The sequence below is a fragment of the Lepisosteus platostomus genome, chromosome 5, assembly GCF_059453375.1.
Source record: "Lepisosteus platostomus isolate fLepPlt1 chromosome 5, fLepPlt1.hap1, whole genome shotgun sequence".
NCBI classification, from domain to species: Eukaryota; Metazoa; Chordata; class Actinopteri; order Semionotiformes; family Lepisosteidae; genus Lepisosteus; species Lepisosteus platostomus.
The window spans coordinates 44814273-44841774 of NC_142615.1; positions in this window are offsets into that span (position 1 = coordinate 44814273).

Genomic DNA, 27502 nt, shown 5'->3' on the forward strand with positions numbered 1-27502 from the left:
TGGTGATACATACAAGGAAATGAATGTATATTTCCCCCACCAAATCAACAAATTTAAAATCAAATACCTCCCTCATCTACAGGTGGAGAGAATAATGTCAGAATAAATTCAGGTTTAAAAGTCAGGAGCATTGATAGTCCTATTTTAAAATGACTAAAATGCTCAAAATATATTAAAAAGCTCTGTAAAATGCAAAAATAATACAAAAATTATTAAAACAAGGTAAAAAGAATTAATACACAGTTATAAAGCTCAGGAATTATCAATGGGAAGTTACAATGGGTTGATTGTGTTTCATACGATTTAAAAACATAAAATGTTTGAAAAATATCCACTTACAATATGCTAAAAATGGCTAGAAAACCTTAAAACAGGTGTGTATTTTTTTTTTTAAATAAAACAAGTTAAAAATAAATACTAAATGCGTTTAAAATTCAGGAATGTAATTGGTCAGATCCTTACTATGAGTGATGCTGGTCAAAAAAAATATTCAATTTAAAAACGGCAAGAGCTCGTATGAAAGTTCGTAAGTATCTTTGTTATAACAGCTGCGCCAGAACTATTCAGATACATCAGAAAAGTACCTGAACTTGACTGGTTTATATTCAGTAATGTGCATTGGGAACGAAAGGGAGACTTAGATGGATTTTTTTAGGGTTTTAGGAATCAGAACATTTATTTTTACACGTTTATGCCTACGAGCAGAAATAACTTCCTGCTTTCAGTGCTTTTATTGTTTCTGCTTGTAACCTCGAACAGAGAAACCCAGTACTGACTCACAGAAACACCCCGGAGTTTCTGTGTTTCTGGGATTTAAGAGGGATGTACAGTATGCAGCGGTGTTACGAGTCTTGAAGGAGGAGACACGCATTCCGCACGGGGAGCGCAGAGCAATGAGCCGCACCTGCTGCGCGCCGAGTCCTGTCCTATATAACCGCTGAGCGCGGATACACAGAGTCTCCAGCCAGTGTTGGAGATTTATGATTTTAATGATTTTTCCTTTTGAGTAGAAACTGGGTTTTCTTCCTCTAGTTAAAGTTATTGGAGTTGTGGTTACTTTGCTAGACCGTCGGGAATAGCGCTTTTATTTATTTATTTTTTGTCAAGCGGTCTGCTGTGTACGTGAAATAAAGGTAAGAGTGCTTTCTTGATACTTCACAAGAGTATACATAATTCACGAGCTGTATTTAAAAAAAAATGAACTGGAAGAAAAGCAATAGGGCTGGAGTTTATAGATTGTGATGCAAATACAAGAGTAGGAGAGAAGGGGACTAGTTCAGGAGCACAACTGGCCCTCCCCTGCCCATTCTCCCACCAGGGTCTGTTGTAACCCACTGTGGAATTCAGCTCCTTACAGATCAGCTTTGGATCACTCAGCTGAGAAGCCCTGGGAATATGGGGCAAATACAGGAGATACCCACCAGACTAGAGGGAGAGTTTTTATTCCCCAAAGGATGACTTGTTTTACAACATAAAGAAACAAAAACCTCTGTTCTGCTGCTCCAGGCTTGTTCCATTGGGAGCTCATGAACAGTAATTGGGGGTTGTTTCCACAAGGGGGGCTGGAGTAAGTTGAGGGCAATAAAAAATCATTAGATCTGATTGACCAGTTAAAGTGAATTGTTCTGCTTTCTGCACAGAAGCCACTGCTCTCTTCTCAATGTGTGGGTGAGTCTGTCAGTGATATAACAGCTAGGCAGGACTGCTACTCTTGTGTGATTTATTTCATCTCGTGTGACCCCATCTTCCAAAGACAACAGTCCAGTCTAGCATGGAGTGTCCCAGACTGCTCTGTCAGTGACAGTTAAAGGTTTATCTTGTCTTTTGTTCAGCCAGAATGTGACAAATAGTGACCCCTTAATAGAGGAAACTTTATCTTTATACCACTTGACAATGTTACAGGTGTTGGTGGGGGGGGGGGGATCCCCAGTGATCCCACAGTCTCACATAGACAATGGCCAGTCTACACAAACCTCAGTCAACACAGCCCTGACCCCTGTTATGTCACCCAGGTCTTCACTGTGAGACAATGATTATTTAGATTATTCAATGGAAGTATGGAATTAAAATAGTAAAGTCTTGATAAATAGAATATATTGTCTATTTATTATACTTTTACATTGTGACAAAAACGAATTTCAAGTCCATCATGAGCACATGCAGCATATTGAAAACCGGTCTCTGCACTGTAAAGGAATCTCAGTTCACTTATAAAAACTTTAGCTAATAAACCTGAAACTTCATTTTTTTTACTGCTTGTTCTTTAAGGTAATAACTCATTGACATTATGTAGATTAAAATAAGACTGTTCACAAAGAAAAAGCATTTATCACAAATGTATCATGCCAAAAACACTCGAGTAATCAAGAGCAATTAAGAAAAAACAAAACCATCTTTTGAGGATGCCAGATAGAAATGTAAACACACACACTTGTACGTGGGGCCAATTTTACCAGAAACTAGTTAACCCACCAATGATCTTGGACTGATGTCTGAAAACCAGAGCAAATAGTACAATGTTAAGGTACTACAGCTATTAGTAGAACAGATCTAGCTTCTCAACATAATACTAATGTCTAAACTTCATTGAATGGTGACACTTCAATCTTTAATATTCAATGTTTTTCACAAAATCAACAGCTGAGAACAGACCGTCATATACCTTTATCCAGTGGTTTTCAGAGCAGAGACATCCGTGTGGGCAAGCGTGCTTTCCCTGTGGTCCGCCACACTTCAGCTACCCACGTTCTGGCTGTGTTCTGTGTACTCATGGGAGCGTGGCCTGTATTGAATATCGGGCACTTTGTACAAATTAATAATGTGAGCATATTAATATGATTTGTAGTTCAGGTGGGTAGCTGCGTCAGCATGCGTAGGCTGCAAAGGAGAAAGTAATAGGTTTATTCCATGCTGAAAAAAAGAAAGAGAACACAACGTTTCGGCCGTGGAGCCTTCTTCAGGTGTGCCCAAACCTCTTCTTTTTTTCAGCATGGAATAAACCTATTACTTGTTCCTTAATAAGATTTGTGTTGAAACCAAACAGACAATCACTGTTAAAACTTGAATTCAACCTCCATTGTCCACTCTTGAAATGCTGACCACCCATCTTCTGGCTTCTAGATGCACGTTAATGGATATTTCTTGTCATCTTTTTTTCCCCCATATGCTCTTCTCTGCATCATTAAGTACTCTGGGTCATCTCATGTACCTCGTGGCGCCCTGGCTGCTTGTGAAGGGCAGACGGCTGCTATAAAAATAACATGCCTATTAGTATGATGTTGAAGACAAAACCAGAGCAAAACAACTTTTGCACTTTACAATTTATCACAAGCTTGTCATATTTACAGTCATCAACTGATTTAGGCTGCTGTTCCTGTGAAAAATGTCCTTTGTTTAAGAGATTCAATTTTAAATCTTTAGATTTTAAATATAAACCACTGACAATATGGTAATCACTTTTAAGAAGTTGAAAGATAGCTCTACAACTATGTTGTCCTTAACCTATTCAGAAACTACCACTAAAATTGAAAGAAATTGTTCTCTAGACTCATCTTGTGGGCTCTGTTCTCGAAGAATTGGAAAGGTGTCGTTCATGAAGTCCAGTACTCTGTTGATCTCACTCTTACCAAGAGACTGCCCATCTAACACTATGGGAAACTCCAGTGCCTGGTCTGGGAATGCTGTGATATTCAGATTTTGTCAATAAATTTCAAGAATGCTTCACATATTTGTTTACACTGTGACATTTCTTTACAGTAACAATTGAGTGGGATAGTTATCTGCCTTCTATACTCTTCTGAAAATCATGTATCTTTTGGGCAGTCCCATATCCCTTCTTTATATCCTTGCTGATGAGAATGAGAAATGCTATTTTCAAGACATTAACATGAATATCATTTTTACATTAATTCCAAGGTACAAGAAAATGAATATCTTCAAAATATGCACTTTAAAATGGTCAGTGAACTAACCACTCCAGAGCTTGTCCTTTTCCTTGAAATTATTTCCTGGAAATGCTGTAATCAAAGAGGAGCTCTTCTCCCTCAACAATGTCCCTTTTTGTCAGAGACAGAATTATGACAGGCTGTTCGTTGATTATAAATGACTGTCTTACAGCCCTTACGTTGTCTTTTCTCTTTATCCATCTTAAAATTGCCTCCTTATCAGGGAGGCAGGCACAGTGTTCTTCATGAGCATCAATTCACGGTTTTTGTGCACGTTCATCTGAAAATAAGACATCTCATCTCTCCTTCTGTCATCTTTGCCATTAGGGCTTCAGCAGTTGTCTTTGTGACCTCGTCATGCTAATCACACACCACCTCTCCCTTCTGGAAACGCCTGGAAGTCACAACCTTCTTCCCCTACACAGGATTGTCAGTGATGCTCAGGCCTCTCTTGGTTTGATGCTTTACTATCTTTGTAATTTGCTTGTCATTTGGTGGCAGTCCTGTGTTGGGTTTCCACTTCTCAAGCACTTCAGACACTGTTGATGCATTGGCTGACCAGCCTATCTTTTGAACATAGCGGGTTACCTGGCCTTCTTTGGTAACCTGATAATATGATGGTCTGGAAGGAAAACCACAATATAAATCCTCAGAATATATTCCAAACTTAGTGTTTGTTGTTGAAAATAATTGATTTGTAAACTAACCATTAATGGTCTGCAGTCTCACGTCCTCTGTTCTGATCTCGCCTGTCATAAGTGTTGCCTTTGACTTCCAGTCAGTCTTAGATGCTCCTTCTTTTTGGGAAGCTGCCTGTCTAACGATGCTGGAAATGCCTGTATCAGCTGCTGGAAGCCTATAGCATCATCTGTCTTCGGACGTGTGAATCATGCAGCTGCTGTAGTGGACCTTGGCCTTGATCCAATGTTATAAAAATTTTAAATAAAATATCACAGGTCTGTGTAACACAATGTCAAAAAATAACTGAAGAGGTGTACTGTATTCAAACTTACTCCACAGCAGGTGTGCATTCTTGTCCAGAGTCTGATGATTGATTGCTTGACCTGACATTCCAAAAAAAAAAAAAGAATAATCGTTGTTTTGTGAGATAGTTATTTTAAGATTGCGATGATGCTTACTAAACTCCTTCTCCTGCAAAGCCTTCAATTAATTTGATTGCTGAACAGATGTTGGCATGAGTCAGTATTCTATAATGTTTTTCTGCAGGCACATTGGAATGGGCCAAGTAATCCGCCACAAATGCTCTTCTGTGCATCGGTTACATTTTTTGCTGCCATCTCAATTGCTCTCCTGGCTGGTAATGAATGGCAGGTGGCATCTACAAAACAAACAAGCAAGCATGTGTGAATGTTTCCAACCCACAGAAATTAAAGTAATATTATGCTTACTTTTCATGCAGTCTTCTCAAATCGTTGGAAGGACTGTGAATTGTCTCTCCCGCAGATTAACTGAAAAACTTCTGTCTCCTTTCACAGCTGCTGACTTGGGCATTACAGCGTAGTTTAGTGAAGTAAAGATGAAACAGCTGATTAAACACAAATAAAATGCAATTAAGGTGCATTCCAGATTTTCTTAAATACTGTACATGATGGGGAACTATGTAGGTGGAGGTCTTTTGTTCTGTATTAACATGGATTTTAATTGGCTTTTATGGACATTGTCCATGGTGTGAGGTTGCAAGTTCTGTGATGGACTGGTGTCACATTATGGGGGATAATGTGCTTTGCGCCCACTGCTTTCCAGGATGGTTCCAGTTCCACTACAACCCTGAATCAGGTGGAGGGGTATATTAATGTTCCTCTTCACTCAATGCAAAGGAAGTCAGCTGCTGTGATGAGGTATTGTGCTGGTTAACAGCAGTTATTACCATTTTTTTGCCCACTTGTTGAAACAACACTTTCCTTGCATCCATTCCTCAACCTGTAATAGCAAGAAAATAAAAACTCTGGTTCTGGACTCTGCATCTGCCTATATCTGTGGGAGAAAGTAATGCTATCAACCTCTTTTGTATTCAAATTAAAAGAAGTATAGTTGAATAATTTTAAAAATGAAAAGTACCTCTTTCTGATAATCTCTTGGCGACATTCTTACTGTTTTTCTTCTGAATATCCTTTAGGATACTTTTGAAGTTGATGATGAAGTTAGCCAATCTGGGATCATCTACTTTTACATTGATTGCATCCAGGATGTAGCACGGAAAACGGTTTATGTTCTTGATATAATTAGCAATGGTTTGGTGAGACAGTCCAGTGGTCTTCATTTGGTTACAATAATTGTGTTTTGGTTATGCCCTTCACAAAGTTTAAGGAATATTCAGATCGATCCATAAATAAATGGGGATCTGGAAACATTTTCTACCTGAAAAATTTAAAGTCATAATGTTTATGGCTGACATTTCACATGGGTGAATTTTAAGCTAAGGGGTAAAAACATGTGCTATGGAAATACCACTGATCAATTTGTAAATGCCTTTAAAAAACAAATACCTCCTGAGAGCAATCTGCCACCCGCAGAGCCTTAGTAAGGTCCTATTTAAACGCAGCCAGGAGAGGAGCATCCAGGAAGTGCTATCTATCCAGTCCAGCCTGGGCCACTGTCTTCCTGAGAGCCTGCTGATGACTTTTAACTACTGGGGGCCAGTAGGAATATAAGATACACATTTAAACATTATATACCTGTAAGACAAACTAGATTAGAAGTATTCTGGACAGCAGCCTCTTACTTAGGGCATCTGGAACACAGGTTTATTATTTTAACATACCTTTACATAATGGTAAATTTAAAAAAGAAACAGAAGAACCCTTATAAATTATAAATATCTCACCTTGATGATTTGTCTTCAGGATTCCACATAAAACAGCCCGTAAAACAGCCCTGACTCTGCCAGTCTCACATCCTCACCAGACATGAGCTCTATGCTCTTGCAATCCCCGTCCTTCGGATGAGACGTAAAACCGAGGTCCTGACTCTCTGTGGTCATTAACAATCCCAGGGTGTTTCTCGAAAAGAGTATTGCTGTAACCCCAGCGTCCTGGCCAAATTTCCCATTGGCCCTTACCAATCATGGTCTCCTAATAATCCCCATCTATGAATTGGCTCTGCTCTCCTCCCCACTGATAGCTGATGTGTGGTGAGCGTTCTGGCGCACTATGGCTGTCGTCGCATCATCCAGGTGGATGCTGCACATTGGTGGTGGAGGGGAGATTGAATTACCTGTAAAGCACTTTGAGTGGAGTGTCCAGAAAAGTGCTATATAAGTGTAAGCAATTATTAATTAATCCCCAATTTGCCCATTCCTCAGGTGATTCAACAAGTCCTTCCTGGCATGGAGTGAGACCTCACTGATCTCCTCTGCTGAGGCTCATTTCATACACCCCATCTTTAGGAGAAGAGGAAACTGGTCAAATGTCTTCAGTCAGGTCTTGCACACCAGAGGAATCCTCACGGGTCTCCTTTGAAAATAAATAACTTTTGTGTAAAGAAACAAATTAAGACTGTTTCAGTTTCTTAACTGAGGCTTAATTTTCTCTTCAATAGCTTCACTATATTGTTTATTGTATTTTTTTATCAGAATTATACCTTGCTCTAAAATAATGACTTTATAAAACAACTAAACTCTAAACTTTGTTTTGGTTGCAGTCTTTTCAGTAGAAGCCATTGTCGACTTTAAGAACTGCTGTGATAATTTGATCTGCCCCAGTGTCCTTCCCTAACCACGTATTGATAGCTTGTGTATGGGCCAACGTGTCCTTATGTAATTTCCTCCCATAATGTTTCTTTGATCAGTTGGAAGCAAGCATGAAAGCTTCCTCCCAGTGGGGAAGCTCAAGATCCTCTAGTTGTAATGACAGATTTTCCTCGTAGTGCTCTTCGAAGATCTGCAGTGTGGTATGAAGCCAATTTTTGGCATTGCTTACCAGCTTCAAATATGTGAGTTTGGCTAGCTTGGCAGGTTTTATGAGGTGCTTAAGTTCCTCGGTCTTCCGTCATAGGCTGGTGGGTGTTCTGTTCTCCCGTCCAAAAAAACTGCTGTTTTGTAAATGGTGGACTGTTTGGATCATTTTGTAGATGATCCTGGTTCCTTGTTGGAAGGTATCCTGTCTGTTTGACATGTTTGGTTTGTGGCTGACAGTATGGAGGGTGACCATTCAGTAGCATGCGTTGTCAACTCTAGCACGAAAGAACAAAAGCTGGGAGAGAGGAGGAGGCAGGAGCAGTAGAGAGACAGAGAGGCCAGTTGGAGTCCAAGAGCTCTGTTTAGGATTGATATTGTTAATGGCATCAGTGACTGGGTTATTGTACTCTACTGGAGAGGAGAAGCCATCAGCAAAATGAGCTTTGAGCTGAATCCCGTGGTAAAAACAGTTGAGGTCGACTTGGGTTTGCAGGGTGTCCAGCTTCTTGGGGACTAGAACAAAACTGAGGCCTTTGCTAAGAAGAGATCGCTCATCCTGTGAAAGGAAAAGGTCAGAAGGTATAGTAATGACAAGGTTGGGATTGGTTGAGCTGGTAGGGGTGTTATTGAGCTTTTTCTGTAGAAGATGATTGAGTTTTTTCTTCCTTCTCTGAAGTAAGGAACTGGTCAAGTTTACTATCTATGTGTTGAGGTTATTGTCTATGTGTACACCTAAGTACTTATATGAATCAACTTGAGTGATAAATTTGTTGTAGATTACTACCTGTGAGTGATCACCAACTGCTCTGGGATAAAAAAAAAAAACAATTTCTTGTGGTGTTTTTGTTGCATTTAGAATGAGAATGTCTGTATCTTGGTATTTTTTTAGGAATCTGTACAATGAGTCTCATTTACACAACGAGTTATTTAAAATGGCTTATATCAATCTATAAAGTAAAACTTCATATCCAAAATCCCAAGACTTTTTAAACAAGTTGACAATTTTTTTTCCATTCATCATTGGTTACCATCCCAGATTGGTCAGTGACAAGTCTTTTTTTTTTTTTCAGCACTTTCCTGTTGTGGTGCTCTACTTGTATTGTGAGTCCCGCATCAATAACCTGGAAACAAAAATATCTGAACAAGCTCTGACCAAATGGAATCGACCTCCCTTTCCAGTTCAGATCCGGGTGCAAGATGCCGTGTGTCCATATTGGAGATCTTGTGCTTGCAAACTTGGGGAAAGCAGTACATGACCTGTAATTTCTGACTAAATCACGGAAACAATTGACCAAGTTTTGAAATGATCTTCACTGTTTAACTCTAGTGTTGTATACGATTTGTATTTTTAGAAAGGATCCGCGACTCCATCCGTTCTGTAAGTCAACACTTATCAAAAGGACAGTTCCCTCCATGTTGGGCATATTGAAACCAGTACTTAGCTGTGTTTCAGAGTAATCCTGTAGAAAGAGATAAGGAATATTGCACATATACAATGCTTTGCAGTGTAGGGTGGCTGTTCACTTATTAGTGGTGCCTAGAATGCAAAAACATAAGAGGTTCCAAAAAAAGTAAATGCGCAAAAGGCCTCCTATGTCATTTGGTAGTTGATTTACTAATCCAACGATCTCATCCTGCTGTTTCTTGAAAGAAACCAGGGTATCGGCTTCAACAACGTGGCTGGTTAGCTTGTTCCATATCCCCACAGCTCTTTGGCTAAAGAGCTGCTCCTTGGTCTGTTTTGAACCTGGTTCAGTCAGTAGTTGAAACCAATTGTACAGTATTGTGAAGAGGAATGCAGGAAAATGCTGTATTCATTTTTTTGAGGTGGTTAGGTTTTGAAAAACATTTTAAATGAAGCACATTCCTATGCAAATTCCTATCCCGCTGAGAGACCTACATAAAGGACCCAAATAGTTTAACCGTTTAATGTTCAACTGAAAACCATCTGTAGAATTTTTCAAATCTCACATAAAAATGGTATTCGAGTTAGGTTTTTAAACCCATATCTGTAACATGCAATATTCTGTTGCTCCCTCTCGGTGCTTTTTGGAGTACGCAGCTATTTGTTTTGAAAATCCAGACATTTCTGGTTGTGAAATCACTCTTTAATATCATCCCTAACATCTTATCCTACATTTGTTTCAGTAGTATTGCACATAAAATATATGTAACTGATGCATCATATTCTAGCTTAACGATGGTTGTGCAAGCATGTCATAAGGAATAAAAACTGATTATCAATAACTTTTAAGGGTTTCATTTTTAATTTTTTAAGTAGTAGAATATACTAAGAACAAAACAGAGCCTGAAGATGAACTTCCAAACGCATTATATTGAAACACTTCCATATAAATATCAGTTTTTGTATTTTTCAAATCTAAAGTAGCACTACATTTCCTGCTCACAAAACATACCATGGTGATAGTATACATGCCTAAACTACTCAGCACTACAGGCATTGTGAAATGTACATAACAAGGTGTCTTCATTCTTGGCCTTTCACATTCTTCAGTTGAGAGGCATAATTCTTGCAACCAGTTTTCACACGTGTCACACTGAAACTAGACAAAGCAAAATAAGTAATGATATTTCAATGAGTTGTGTCCTAGGAAAATTCAAGTACTTGTAGCGTATGTTTCTTTAACTGGAGAGTCAATTAGTTCTAATAAGCAGAACAAAAACTGTGTGAAGTCGTACACAGAATGATGGGATACACTTCTATATTTGTCCAGTCCACTGACGTACCACTCCATACATTAAGCACATCTGTAGAGTAACTTGAATAAACACGACAACGATTTAATGTCATCAATGTTCCTGTAGCGTGTGAATTTTCTGGCTTAAAAAGTGGACAGAGCCCGTTACATATGTGAATATTAGATTTGGCACTGTAGTGCTTTTTGGACCACATGCTCTCATGTGAGAACATAACCTATTCAATTCTTTATTTTCACTTATTAAAACTTTTTGAGGGTAATCATCACTGACATTTTCCCCTGCCTTTGTTTCAATATTACGGAACAGTAAACTGAAATTGAATGGATCTTAACAATGGTTGTGCAAGTAAATAAAAAAAAATAAACTGTATATCAAACGTTTAGGGGTTCCCTTTTCATTTTTTGCAACTAAAAGTCTAGCCCTCTTCATTTTTCTTCTGATGAGATGTACAAATCATTTTAGAACAGTCAGGCTGCATGTAGAAAATAAGAAGTAAAGCTATTTCATTTCAATGAGATGTTTTGTAGGAAGATTCAAGTACTTATAGCATGTTTCTTTAACTGGAGAGTAAAATACTTCTAAAAAAACAATATGTGAAGTCCTACCATAGAGAGATGGGATACACTTCTACAGCTTGTCTGATAACTTGACATTTATCCACACATCAAGCACATCTGAAGCAGAAATTAAATCATTTTGTCTTTTTTATTAAATGTCTTTTGCATTTTTGTAGCATAAGTGAAGACATTCTGACTTTGAACGTCACATTAAGTATGTGAATACTGGATTTGGCACTTCAGTGCTTTTGGGACCACACATTATCATATGAGACCATAACTTATCCATTACTTTTACCCTTTTATGACCTTTAATGCTCTATCATAACTTTATTAAAATGCATACAGTACAGCAATGCAAAACCAACATGTTTTCCAATGGGCAGTGAGTTTCTCATTGAAGGGTGGGTCTTGGTTAACTTGACCACATTGGAAGAAAGTGTGTACTCTAACCCTAGTGAACTGGGATGTAGTACTTGACTACATCACTTTATTAAATGATACAAGCCAACTAAGGTATGTGCAAAAGAGAACTGTTCCTTTACATTCCAACTTTTAATACAATATATACAGTAAATACTACTGGACTACAACTAAAACAAGACGCACATTTTAAACGAACAAGTAAAAGGTTTATTCCACGCTGAAAAGAGAAGAAAGAAAATGCTAGGTGTTGGCTGTGGAGCCTTCTTCAGGTCTGAGAAAGATAGGGCAATAAGCAAAGGTAATGTAGCAGGAGAACAAAGGCTGGGAGGGAGGAGGAGTGAGAGACGGGAGCAGGGGACAGAAAGAGAGGCCAATCAAGATGTGTGAAGTCAGAATAGGTGTAGAGAGGTGTGAAATGAAACTTCCAATGAATGGAGAAAATTTAGAAGAAGAGCAGCCTGTCATTAAGAGAAGGGGGAAGGTGTGATCCTAGCTGCAGGATAATTTTGGTTTCGGTAGTCTTTCTGATGGACGAGTTTGGAAAACAGTCTTTGAGAACACAGATGGAGAGATTAGAGTGGTGGTGGCCGTCAGAGGTGAAATGAGAAACAATGAGCTTGGAGAGATCTTTAATCTTCACAGCCCTGACACGTTCTCTGAAGCGGTCTCCGAGTCTCCTTCCTGTTTCTCCAATGTAGATGGCTGGGCATTTACTGCAAGAGATACAGTAAATAAGGTTGCTGGATGTACAAGATGCCATCTGGGTGATCTGAAATTGTCCTGAGGGGCCTTGAATGAGTGTGGTTTTAGATATGTACTTGCAGGTAATAAAGCGAGCTCTGTTGCAAGGGAAAGTGCCTGGTGTGGATGGTTGCTGAGGACGGTCAAGGGAGCTGTGAACAAGAAGGTTACGCAGATTAGGTGGTCGGCGATATGAGATGATGGGGGGGTCAGAAAAGAGGGCCCAAATGGAGGGATTAAGATCTCTTTAAGGGACTCGCTCATGTTTTTAACAGAGATTGGCAATTTGATACAAATAAAGTATTTAAGCATCCATAAAAAAATGTATACATTTTAACAGTCATGCAACTCTGAAAAAGTTATGTCCACTTAAACAAAACAAATAATCTTAAATCTGTTATTTCTAGATGGCTCACCAGTAACCTTTCCCTTTAAGACCATTTGTAGGAGCATTGTGGGATACTTCAAGCGGAAAAGGTGACTGGTGGTCATCTTGACGAGCATAAAACAACACTCCACTGAGGAAACACTGCAGTGATTTTAGGGAAATAAAAAAGGTTAGTATCATTCATACTCCATTCGTATTGCATACACACTCAAACATACCAGAAGGTTAGAGGCAAATATTGGAGTATTTCATATTCATCAAAAGAAAAAAAGAGCCACTCTGTCACACTCTGCATTACCCAATGACCCTCTTTACAACTTTGTACACTTCTTAGGAACCCTTTCTGCACTGAGAGCCAAAAAATTAAATTGCTTTCCTGGTATTCATGGTAGAGGTTTGTTCTATGCTGAAAAGAAATACCACAATTCGGTTGTGGAGTCTTCAGGTGTGAGGGAGAGAGAGGAAGGCATTAGAGAACAAAAGGCAGAGCAGGTAAGAACAGACAGGAAGTAGGGAGCAAATGGGCATAGAGCAGGTGTGAATGAATAATCAAGTTCTGGAGCACATTCGGCAAGAGGATTAGAAAGAGAGAAAGGAGGTGGTGTGATCAAAGTTTAAGGATAAGTATGGTTTTGGATGTCTTTCTGCAATAGCAGATGGGGAGATAAGGAAGATCGTAGCCTTTAGAGGTGAATAAGGGAACTATCAGTGTGGAGAAATTGCAGCTCTGACGTGTTCCCTGAAATGGTCTGTGAGTCGTCGTTTTCACCAATGTCAATAGCTGGGCATTTTCTAAAATGTTCTAAGATCACCCGAAATGCATGATGTCATCTGGGTGACAGAATTGTCCAGAGGGGACCTTTGAATGAGTGTGGTATTGGATATGTATTCACAGGTGATGCTGTGAAGTTCGTTGCAGAAGAAAGTGCGTGGTGTGGATGATTGCTGAGTGAGGTCAAGGGAGCTGTGAACGAGGTTGCGCGGATTAGTTGGTCTGCGATAGGAGATGAAGGAACGGTCAGGAAAGAGGATAGCTGTGTCGGGGTTATCTGTTAAGATGGGGGGGGAAGTTGTCATTAATGATCCTGGAGCTACATTATTGTCCACTGCTGTGGAACTTTCTTTGGCTTCTGCCACAGAAGTACAAAACACACAAGCAAAACGGAGCAGATTTGTTCCTTTACAAATCTCTAAACAGCTTCCCACAATCTTGTTCTGACAAAGAAACACAGGGTATAGTACAGAGCTTGAAGAGCATCGTCATCTCCAACATTTAATCTAGAATCTACAGCCGGTGTCTCAAACTCAAATGAATTGGGGGGCCGCATTCATACACATACAAAATACATCAAATATTTAAAAAAAATAATTGAAATTTTTATTTCATACGTTGGTTAACTTTACCTCAATGTACTTGGCGTGTGAGGTTATTTCTGAAGTTTGTCCTTCTGGCTCCTTTGTTGCTTCTGCATTTTGCAGAGACCAGAACGTCAACATCAGGCCTGATATCACAATTTTGCTCATTCGCGTTCATCAGTGAGTCTTCAGCATAAACTGATTTTGTTGATCTTCATTGATGAGAGAAACTGTTCACTGACGTACATCCTGCCAAACATTGTTATGATTCTACCAGATGTGAAGACTAACCTGGCAAATCTTTCTGTCTACGTTCTTTATTAACAGCACTCCATCAGGCAGCAATTGGGGAAGAGAGACTTAACACACTCATAGGGGATGTGAATAGGACACGTACGCGGGTTTAGGGTGGTAACAAGACAAGGGACAAAACAGGAGTAAACAATTAATTTAACAATACTGTTTACCTTAGGTTTTATAGTCACTATTTACATAGGCAGCGTGACCTAGTGGTCAATCTACGGACCCTCAGACCATCTCCCAGCTATAGTTCTTAGCCTGCACTGTGGCACTTACATTAGCTCGGTGCACCTCTGCTTCGCTACAATATCTCCATGGCGATTATTTAACAGAAAATGAATCTCTAGAACAATGCATCAAATTACTGAATTTCATGGGTAACTTTGTGTTAGTCCAAGTGAGTCGTTGCAGGCCACAGATAATTGCTTCGTGCTGCTTGTTTGAGACCCCCCTGCTCTAGAGGCACTGGCTAAGAGGACTGGACATTACAGTACATTAACACAGCACTGAGAGAGAGAAAGGGGTTAATACAAACACGCTGACTACATAATCAACTTTATTAATTCAGTTCAATTTATTTTTATAGAGCGTCTTTCACAACAAGGTTGCTCCAAGGTGCTTAAAGAAAGATGGATACTTTATTGATTCCATGAGGGACATTGCAGTGAAACAGCAGCTTAACACAGACAACACAGCCACAGTGTAACGAATGATACAATAATAATAACACAATACATACAATACAATCAGTACAGTGAGAAGTGCACTAAGAAGAGTTACTCACAGTCAGGAACACACAGAGAACGAACCAGAAAAGAACAGTACACAAAAAAGTCGTATTGCACAATTTGAATATAAATATACTGCACAGGTCCCTGACATATATTGCACAAAAATGGTTGTAAATGGAAAAAGAAAAAGAACAGATGTATCAGTTTACTGTTCAGTCCAGAAACAGGTCACTGTCAATGTTGCCTCTGCCCAGACGCAAGGTGGATGTGTTGTACAGTCTTATGGCAGAAGGCAAGAATGACCTCCTGTAGCGCTCCCTGTCGCACTGTGGATAAATCAGTCTACTGCTGAACGTGCTCTTCATTTCTACAAGCCTGTCATAGAGGGGATGGGAGATGTTGTCCATGATGGCCTCTAGTTTGGACATTATTCTCCTCTCAGCCAATACCTCCACTGGGTCCAGGCCAGACCAAATGACAGGGCTTGCTCTCCTGATGAGCTTATTCAGCCTGTTAGAATACACGGCTCTAATCCCAGAGCCCCAGCATATCACTGCGTAGAAAATGGCGCTCGCCACCACCGACTGATAGAACAAATGTAGCATCTTACTAGGTACATTGAAGGACCTGAGCCTCCTCAAGAAGTAAAGCCCGCTCTGACACTTCTTGTAAATGGCCTCGATGTTCTTAGACCATTCCAGAAGCAAGTGACCATACATGTGAATACAGATCAGAAAAGACCAGAAGAAAATGGAGGAGAGGAACCAAAAACTCCTTAGTAAGGAGGACAACAAATATTTCTCGAGGTTCGAGATCAACTGGCTGCCCAACCCCTCTGGGCATGCTAACATTATACACTTCTAAAAAGTACTATATGTGGAGTATTAAGCCTTCCATCATGTCCTTCTGTGTGTCAGTACTGAGACCTGGGGATGTGCTCTTAGCAAACAGGCGGGCAACTTGGTTAGAATTAATGATCCTCTCCAGTTTGGGTGGAGACTGTTTAAAAAAAGCCCAGGCTGTTCCCTTATTGATTAAGGTTCATCTATTTGATGCACACCAAGTCTCTAACCAGTGGTTTAGTAAGAATATAGCCTACTATAGGTTACTGTAAAGGATTTGTAAGGGACCAGACACAATAAAATGCAATAAAACGAAGTTAATCTTTAACATCTCAGATTGTTGATACTTTATTCATTAGTTCTAGCATGAACAACCAAGGTGGAGACTTCATTGCTGGAAAATGTCTAGTTTCGCCTCAATGTCAGCATTTTACGGAAACCTCAGATTTGTGACGGTTAGGAGTTCTAACGTTCCTGATTATCGAGCTGCCAATTCAGAGCACCTTATCCCCATCGACGGACACGCTGCCTAAAGCAGAGAACCTGTTGCTGAGTCGGATGGGCAACTGGTGTGCAGGGGGTCGTCTTTGAGCTTTTAGACCCCCATCTGACCTTGACCCAGGGCTCGCGTGTGGTCACTGCTGGTGCCAGTGTCAAGCTGGAGACAGCTGGGCCGGGAGGGACTGCAGCCAATTCTGAATTGACTGAGTGCTCCGACTGAGCTGAATCTATCCTCCGCTCAATATGTTTAATATCTAATAGTGTGCTAATGCGCCCCTCCAAAATGCAAAATCTGTCCTCCAACTCTACTAGAACTGAGCAGTTCTGGCATTTAAAATGTGTCTACATTGTAGGTGGAGCTTTCTACACTGTACATGCAGCAGGACTGGCGAAACACAAGGGGTGCTCCCAGTGGAAGACATAATCGTGACTCTCCTTTGTTAGATGTGTCAGCGGTGATGACTAATTACTGACGGCCGAGTCTGATTGAACTTGGCTGTTGTCATCTTTCGCGATCAACTCCATTTCATGAAAGCCTGGACGACTGCTGGAGCGTTAACTAGGCCAAAAGGCATAACCAGATATTCCTAATGTCCATGTGTTATCATTAATAGCTGTTTTCCCACTCATTGTCTTCTCGTATACGAATAAGATTATACTGTACACCCCCAAAGATCTAGTTTTTTTAAAACAGTCGCATCCTGCACTGACTCGAGAGCTGCTGCTATTTGAGGCAAGTGCTATCGATGTTATTATTTTTTTTTTAATAGTTATTTCATTGAGATCTGGATAGTCAGAGCTGGGTCAAAGTCTCCCATCCTTCTTCTCCACGAAGAAGAGACCCGCACACACTGGGGCTGTAGAAGGTCGATAAATAAATCCTCAGACTGCTTATTGCCCTGGGCATGTACCAATAAATTACAGGAGCATATCTATATATCACTGCATTGAAGCAGGAGACAGAATCACTGCAAACACATCCTAAATACAGTGTTCCTGCACCTTTGACCTCATCCAGAACGTATCATTTTTTTTAAAGGGATTGCTGTCCGAATGCACATCTGAATCCCAAACAGAATCTCTAGTAAAATACGATCATTTGTGAAACAGGCAAATGAGTGTTTCAAGGGCCCATTCCTCATTCTCAAGACACATGTATGCAGTAAGTTCACCATGCATTGAGCAATAGGGATTAAAGACACCACAGATAAGGTTAGAAATCATTCTGAGGTGCCACATGTGAGGGATACAACTAGGAATCTGAAATGCAGGGTTTGAGAGCCCTTCAGGAGCACTGCATCCTTTGAGACACACCTGTGCATGTTAAACAAGTGATCATTTCTTTCAGCATTAGGGACTAAATATACTAAACGTATTATTCTAAAATGTTATTTAAGGAGTAAGAGTGCAGGGGGTCTAAATCTGCGATCCAGTGTATTGAAGTATTTCACAACACTACCTTTAGCCCGTCTGGAAATAAATCCTCATTCTGATTATTGCCCTGGGCATGTACCAATAAATCACTGAGCCTATATATACATCACTGTGTTGAAGCTAGAAACACAGAATCACTGCAAACAAATCCTAAATACAGTGTTCCTGCACCTAACCCTAACCTACCTAATTTAAGTAGAATAGATTCTAATAATATAATGATCCAGTGTGTTGCACTACTTCACTGATCTATGCCGTTTGGAAATAAATCCTCAGACTGCTTATTGCCCTGGCCATGTCACAATAAATCAACAAACCTATTAAAAATAAAAGCTTTATTTTATGATCATTCGTCCAACCACTCCAGAGATTGTCCTTCTCCATTAAACGACTTCCTGGAGACACCATAATCATATAGGAGCTCTTCTCCCACTGTAATCTCTCTTTTTGCCAAGAACAGAATTATGTCAGTCTTTTCGTCAATTACAAAAGATTCTTTAATTGGTCTGAGGCTGGCTTTTTTGTTTGAATGATTTATGCGCCTTCCAAATGTGTCTATATCCGGGTAGCAGGTGCAGTGTTCTTCACGCGAATCAATGCACATTTTTTGTTTAGGTCCATCAAAAAAGAATAGATATCCCATGTCTCCTTCTGCGATCTGTGCCATTAGGGCTTCTCCATCTGTCTTTGTGATAACCTTGCCATGGTAATCACACACCACCTCTCCCTTCTGGAAATGCCTGGAAGTTATAACCTTCTTTCCTTTCACAGGATCGTCAACGATGTGCAGGCCTCTCCAGGTTTGGAGTTTTACCAGATTTTCAATGTCCTTGCCATTTGGTTGGACTTCTACATGCGGCTTCCAGTTCTGAAGTACCTCGGACACAGCTGGTGTATTGGTTGACCATCCCATTTTTTCTATATAATGGGTCACTTGGCTTTCTGTTGGTAACCGTCTATTGTATTGATCTGTAGTGAGAAATCAGAAATCCACCCAAAGAATATATCCAGTAATAGACTCTTGAAATATTACTCTTTAAAAAGGGAAGAAATCCTGTTCTTACCGAATATGTTCTGTTGCCTCCTTTTCCTCTGCTCAGCTCTCCATCTATTGTAACAGTGGCGATCGTGAACGCCAGTCACTCTCAGGCGCTCTTTCTTTCTGGGAGGCTGGCCATCTAATGTCACGGGAAACATCTGTATCAGCTTCTGGAAGGCTGCAGCATCAACCATCTTTGGGCATCTATATGCAGTAGTTGCCACAGTGGACCTATTTGTAAAAAGAAAACTTTAATATCTCAGATCTAAGACAGAGTGGCTAAAAGGTAACTGAAAGAGGGATATTGAATTAAAACTTACTGTATAGCAGCTGTACGTTCTTGTCCATAGCCTGAAGATTGCTCTCCTGATCCTGAACTGAAGTTTAAAAAAATATGAGAAATTTGTTTATCTTAAATATTGACTTTCAAATACTGAATTTTGATATCACTGTGACACTTACAAAGATCCTGCTTCTACAATGTCATGAATTAGTTTGCTGGCTGAGCACATGTCCTCATCTGTCAGCCTTCTGGCTAGGTTTTCAACAGTTCCATTTGAAACACCTAAATCATTCAGGACAGTTTTCTGATCAATATGTAGCATCTTTATTTCCATTTCAAATGCCCTTCTTGCAACATAGCAAGTAATCAGTGGTAGGTGGTACCTGCAAAACAAACATATATAAATTGGTTGTTTTCAAGCCACAGAAAAGTAAAAAGAAAATACATCAAAATAATTATATAATTCAATTTACTTCTCATGCAGTCTTCGCAGACCATAGGTAGGATTGTGAACTGGTTCTCCTCTTGCATACACAAAAAAATGTTCCATTTCCATTCTGCAGTTTGCATCACAGCGTAAGTTAATAAAGTAGCAGTAAAACAAAAAGAGAAAATAAAAAAAATAAAAATGCAGTTTAAATGCAGTATTCTTCACATACCATTGAAAGCTAAAGACAGTTTTTAGCAATGAAATATCAATAAAACCTTCAACTCACCTTTTCCTCTTCTTCATTTAGTGCAAAGGAAGCTAGTCGCTGAGTTGCAGCCATGCGCTCTTTGACAAAGATTATAACCCTGTTTTGCCCACTTCTATTCACAACAATCCAGGACCTGAATTCAGAAGATTTTTTCTTCAAACCCTTTCAAACCCTCTTGCCCCAAGGGATGGTAATTCTTTCAGGTGGCTTGGCAAACTTCCTGCCCCAGCTAAGACAGGTACTTTGGATGTTAATGCTTGAAACTAGACATCTTTGGAAATGGTAATTCTTTCCGAGGGCTTGGGAAAATCTATTTCTTTGGATGCACCTGCACTGTTGAATATACTTTAAACCCATGCTTAGCCATGTGAAGTAAGAGACAAGATGTAAAAAGGGTCAACTTAAGTCAGTTCTGCCTGAAAATTAGACTTCTAAGCAACAGGGGTTTATGGCAGGAAAGGGGGTTAACTGATAAGGATTCCAGATGCGAGCTAGGAACCCCCTGGGGGCGTAATCTTAAACTGACCATTTGGCCAGGGTCTTTTAACTGGCCAAATACCATGACCCCCTCCCCTTACCATAACACCGAATGACGTCTGAAGCAGCAAGCAAGGACTATATAACCTAAAAGTTTGTACCGGCACATTGAACAATACTTCGGTTTTGTTGTTTCTTGCGGGAAACAAGACTTCGGCTTTATTGTTCCTTGCATGCAATAAACTCATCTGTTTTACTTCATCTCGGGATCAAGAACCTTATTCCTTCTGTTACAACACATATATGGGATTTTTACAGTTTGGTGTATTCATTTTTATTTTCTCGCTATTACAGGTTGAGGAATGGGTGCAAAGAAAGTGTTGTTTCAACAAGTGGGCACAAAAATGGTCATCATTCCTGTTAAAGAGCACAAAACCTCAAACAACAGGTGGCTTCCTTTGCGTTGAGTGAAGAAGAGGAACATGCAAGTTGATGGCTACATTGATATACCCATCCACTCAATTCAGGGTTATGGTAGAACTGGAACCATCCTGGCAAGCAGTGGATGCAAAGTACTGTATCACCCATAATGTGACACCAGTCCATCACAGGACTCACTCACACCATGGCCAATTTTCATAGAAGCCCATTAAAATCCATGTTAATACAGAACAAAAGACCTCCACTTGCATAGCTCCCATCATGTATAGTATTTAAGAAAATCTCCAATTTACCTTAATTGCATTTTATTTGTGTTTTATCAGCTGTTTCATCTTTACTTCACTAAACTAAGCTGTAATGCCCAGGTCAGCAGCTGTGAAGGAAGACAGAAAGTTTTTCAGTTCATCTGCGGGAGAGCCAATTCACAGTCCTTCCAACGACTTGAGAAGACTGCATGAGAAGTAAACAGAATAATATTACTTTATATTTCTGTGGGTTGGAAACAATCACAAATGCTTGCTTGTTTCTTTTGTAGATACCTCCGGCCATTCATTACCAGCCAGGAGGGCAATTGAGATGACCCAATGTGCCCGCAGAGAAACATTATAGAATACCGACTCAGCCAGCATCTGCTCAGCAATCAAAGTAATTGAAGGCTTTGCAGGACAAGGAGTTTAGTAAGCATCATCACAATCTCAAAATAAGTCTCTCACAAAACAATCATTCATTTCTTTTTTTTTAACTTCAGGTCAAGCAATCAATCATCAGACTCTGGACAAGAATGCATGCCTGCTGTGGAGTACGTTTGAATACAGTACACCTCTTCAGTTATTTTTTGACTGTGTTACAGAGACCTGTGATATTTTATTTAAAAATTTTACAACAGTGGATCAAGGCCAAGATCCACAACAGCAGCTGCAGGATTTACATGTCCGAAGATGGATGATGCTACAGCCTTTCAGCAGCTGATAAAGGTGTTTCCAGTGTTATTATATGGTCAGCTTAACAAAAAAAAGGAGCATCTGAAACTGACTAGAAGTCATGACAGGTGGAAATCAGAACAGAGGAAGTGAGACTGCAGACCGTTAATGGCAAGTTTACAAATCAATTATCTTCACCGACAAACACTAAGTTTGGAATATATTCTGAGGATTTATGTGGTTTTCCTTCTAGACCTTTACACTAGATGTAACCTACTATATTCAAAAGATGGACTGCTCAGCCAATGCATCAACAGTATCTGAAGTGTTTGAGAAGTGGAAGCCCAAGACAGAACTGCCACCAAATGACAAGCAAATTAAAAAGATAGAAAAGCATCAAATCTGGGAAGGCCTGAGCATCAGTGACAATCCTGTGAAGGGGAAGAAGATTGCGACTTCCAGGTTTTCAGAAAGGAGAGGTGGTATGTGATTATCATGGCAAGATCATCACAGAGACAGCCGCTGAAGCCCTAACGGCACAGATGGCAGAGGGAGAGAAGATACATCTTTTCTTTTTTTGATGGACCTGCATAAAAAACGTGCATTGATGCTCGTGAAGAACACTGTTCCTGCCTCACGGATATGGAGACGATCAGAAGGTGGATAAATCCATCAAAGAAAATAAATACATCAAGGCTGTAAGAGGGTCATTTATATAAACGAACAGCCTGTCATAATCCTGTCTGTGACAAAAAAATGACATTGTTGAGGGAGAGGAGCTCCTCTTTGATTATAGCATTTCCAGAAAATCATTTCAAGGCAAAAGGACAAGTTCTGGAGTGGTTGGATCACTGACCATTTCCAAAACAGAAACTCAGTAAGTGTACTAAAGTGCATATTTTGAAGATATATATTTTCTTGTAGCTTAAAATTAATGTTAGAATTATGTTTGTGTTATTGTCTTAAAAATGGCATTTCTCATTCTCACCAGCAAGGATATAAGGAAGGGATATGGGACTGCCAAAAAGATACATAATTTTCAGAAGAGCATAGAAGGCAGATAACTACCCCACTCAATTGTTACTGCAAAGAAATGCCACATCGTGTAAACAAAAAAAAGCTTTTGAGAAGTGAACCATTCTTGAAATTTATTGACAGAATCTGAATAGCACAGCATTCCCAGACCAGGCACTGGAGTTTCCTGCAGCGTTAGATGGGTAGTCTCTTGATAAGAGAGAGATCGACAGAGTACTGGAATTCATGAGTGACACCTTTCCAATTCATCGAGAACAGAGCCCACAAGATGTGTCTAGAGAACAATTTCTTACAATTTAAGTGGTAGTTTCTGAATAGGTTAAAGACAACATGGCTCTACAGCTATCTTATAACTTTTAAGAAGTTGCAAAAGTGATTACCATATTGTCAGTGGTTTATATTTAAAATCTAAAGATTTGAAATTGAATCTGTTTCTTAAACCAACAACATTGTTCACGGGAACAGCATCCCAAATCATTTGATGACTGTAAATATGACAAGCTTGTGATAGTGTAAATTGTACAGTGCAAAACAGTTGTATTGTTTTGGTTTTGTCTTCAACATAATCATATTAGTAGGCACGTTATTTTTATAGCAGCAACCTGCCATTCACCACCAGCCAAGATGCCACAAGGTACAAGAGATGACCCAGAAGTACTTAATGATGCAGAGAAGAGCATATGGGTGAATAAAAGAAGACAAGAAATATCCATTAACACATGCATCTACAAATCAGAAGATGGGTGATGGTCAGCATTTAGGAGTGACACTGGAGATTAAATTCTTACAGCGATTTTCTGTTTGGCTTCAACACAAATCATACTAATATGCTCACATTATTAATTTGCACAAAATGCCCGATATTCAATACAGGCCACGCTCCCATGAGTACACAGAACACAGCCAGAACGTAGGTAGCTGAAGTGCGGCGGACCGCAGGGAAAGTACTCTTGCCCACATGGATGTCTCTGCTCTGAAAACCACTGGGTAAAGGTATACGACAGTCTGTTCTCAGCTGTTGATTTTGTGCAAAACATTGAATATGAAAGATTGAAGTGTCACCATTCTATGAAGTTCAGACATCAGTATTATATTAATAAGCTAGGTCTGTTCTACTAATACCTGAAGAACTTTTATATTACACTGTTTGCTTTGGTTTCCTTCACGGGCTCTGGTTTTCAGACATCAGTCCAAGATCATTGGTGGGTTAATTGGTTTCTGGTAAAATTGGCCCTAAGTGTGAGTGTGTGTGTTTGTATTTTCATCTGGCATCCTCAGAAGATGTCTTTGTTTTCTTTTCTTAATTGCTGTTGATTACTAGAGTTTATTTGGCATAATACCTTTGTGATGAATACTTTCTTTTTTGTCAATAGTCTTATTTTAATCAACAATGTCAATGAGTTAGTATCTTAACCTTAAAGAACAAGCAGTAAAAAAAAAAACACTTCAGATGGGTTATAAGCTGAAGTTTTTGTAAGTGAACCGAGATTCCTGTGCAGTGCAGAGACCCGTCTTTAAAACATTGCATGTATATATGGTGGACTAAAAATTTGTCCAATTTTGTCACAATGTAAAAGTATATTAAACAGGTGACATACTCCATCTATAAAGATTTGACTAATTTTAATTCCATACTTCCATTGACTGTTTTGGAATATATTCCTTAAATTTCCCTGAATAATCGTCTCACAGAGAAGACCTGGGTGACACAACAGGGGTCAGGGTTGTGATGAATGAGGTTTGTGTAGACTGGCCAGTGTTTATGGGGGACTGTGGGATCACCGAGGTTCCCCCAATGCCTGTAACATTGCCAGGGGGTGTAATCACCAACAAAGGCCAAGGTTTCCTTCATTGAGGGGTCATTATTTGTCACATCCCGGCTGGACAAGAGACAAAAGATAAGCCTTCCACTGTCACAGACAGAGCAGTCTGGGACACTCCAGGCTGGACTGGACCATTGTCTTTGGAAGATGGGGTAACAGGAGATGAAATAGATCACACAAGACTTTCAGTCCTGCCTCGCTGTAATGTGACTGACTGACTGACTGACTCATCCCCACATTGAGAAGAGACAACTGGCTTCTGTGTAGAAAGCAGACCATTTCATTTTAACTGGTTAATCAGATCTAATGAACTTTATTACCCTTGACAAGACTGGACACTTTATATCTAACTTCCTCCACCCCTCTACAAACAGCCCCACTTGTTCCCAGTGAAACCAGCCTGGAGCAGCAGAATAGAGGTTTTTGTTTCTTGATATTGTCTGCTGTTGTAAAACAAGTCATCCTTTGGGGATAAAAACTCTCCTTTGAGGCTGGTGGGTGTCTCCTGTGTTTGCCCTATATTCCCAGGGCTTCTCAGCTGAGCGATCAAAAGGTGAACTGCAATATGCTGAATTTCACACTGGGTTACAACAGACCCTAGTGGGAGAGTGGGCAGGGGAAGGGACTCCCCACAAAGGGACACTCTTATCTTTATCTCACATAGCCCCGCCTACATTAATGCGTACGGAGTTTGCGTGAGTGAGGTCAATAACGAGCAAAATCAGACCCAATCTACTGCTTTCACCAACAACAGCCCCTTATTTGGGGTTTTAACCTCCACCTATTACCCCTCAGACTCAATCTTTCTGAAACAGGGTTATAGTTTAAGTTTTGCCCGGCCCTGTTTGAGCAGAAGAAATAAATAATAGCGCTATTCCCGACGGTCTAGCACAGTAACCAACAACTCCAATAACTTTAGAGAAAGAACCCAGCATCAGCTCAAAAGGAAATTTAAATTTTAAAGTTTTTATTGATACACAAGCAATAACAACTTACACTATTAAGTTCTACATAAAATTAAATAAGATACAAAAGCGAAGAATAAAAACACTAGACAGTTTTTGTGCAAGGGAAGAGGTATCACAAAAAAAAGTTTCCAACATGACCTGCTGAAACATGACTTGTGATCCATGATTGCAACATGCTTGGGCCATAATGTCAACTCTCAGACCCTCTCAGTCTCTTTCTCCCCAAATCTTCTCCGGTGGATCAAAATGTAGTCTCTCAAATAAGACACAGTCTTCTGTATCACTGACAGAGGCCGAATTTTTTCCATTCTATATACCAATGTAGATCTAGTCTTCCATAAAGCTTCCCTTAGGCAACAGATGACCTGCCAGGCTTTGCTTTCTTCTGATTTCGATAGCTTCTCAAGTCCATATCCATAGAGCACTACCTGGGGGTCACTTATACCGCAAGCCAGAAAGCACCTTATCCAGCTGTTAGCCAATGTCCACACCTCTTTTGCGATGCCACAGTCCCACAGGACGTGCCGGAAGGATTCTTCTTGTCCGCATCCTTCCACTGGACACCTTGATGTCTTCCCCATGCCTCTCGAATGCATCACAGCCCTTGTTGGTAAAACTTCATGTGCAATCAACCAGCACATGTCTCTGTGTCTATTCAACAAAACCATGTGGCCAAACCTTTTCCAAACATGGCTGGGATCTCCAGCCACGAGGCCACGAATATGACATACTACATACTGCACCTCTACCCCGCACAACAAGTTCCAACCTTCTTGCACTTGTCAACACATCCAGTGCCTCATTTTCCAAATTCCATTCCCTTAAAAATTTCTTTATGATAAAATATGAATATGGGAGGTTAAAAGCAACAGGTGCTGTTAAAGGGATCTCTAAAACTTTCAATGTCCTTAAATAAAAACCACACAAAAAGCGAGACATAAAGGATACTTTCCCCCTGTTCCCTACCGCTAAAGACAAATGTAATGATACATATTTGTATATTAGGAAAGTGAACAATTCAGGCATGCCTTTTCCACCCATTTCCACCTTTTTTTCTACAACCACCCTCTTTACTCTCTCCCATTTCGACCTCCAGAAAAAAAAAATAGCCCTCTTTAAAACCAATAAAACAGACCTTGATGGCATAAAAACAGCACTGACAAACAACAGTAATGGTAAAATTACAGTCTTGACAACTAAAACCTTGCCTTCCATTGTTAATTCCATTAAACTCCACAGACCGATCTTGCTTTTGACTTTCCCTACCACCCTCTCCCAATTCCTACTCCCCATCCCATTTCTGTCAAAGTTTATTCCCAAGATCTTTATTTCATCTCTACGAATTGTGATTCCCACATTTTCCTCTTCACTCCAGTTTCCATATTGCATCAGCACACATTTGTTTTTATTCAGCTTGGCCCCTGATGCTCCGCAAAACTGGGTTGTCACCTCCAAGCTATTTCTGACTCCCTTATAATCTGTACAAAAAACATTTACATCGTCCATGTATAGTACAGTTCTCACCTCTTGGGCCCCACTCCCAGGGATTTTAATGCCTTCAATCCCATTCTCCATTCTTAAGGCTAGTGCCAGTGGTTCTATGCAGCAAACAAAAAGGAGTGGGGATAACGGACAGCCTTGGCGAACACCGCAATTCACATTAACCACATTTGACATGCTTCCATTAATCATTATTCTACTTCCTATACCCTTATATAATAACCTTACCCAAGTGAGGAACCTGGTTGAAAGCCCCATCTGTTGTAGTACTCAAAACATATACTCATGAGAGATACGATCGTAAGCTTTCTCAAAATCCAAGTTTAAGACCGATAATCCAATATTCCTCTCTCTCGCATAACCTATGGTATCTCTAATCAGTATCAGGCTGTCCGTGATCCTCCTCCCTGCCACACCACTTGATCTGGATGAATGACTTCACTCAGGACAGATTTTAATCG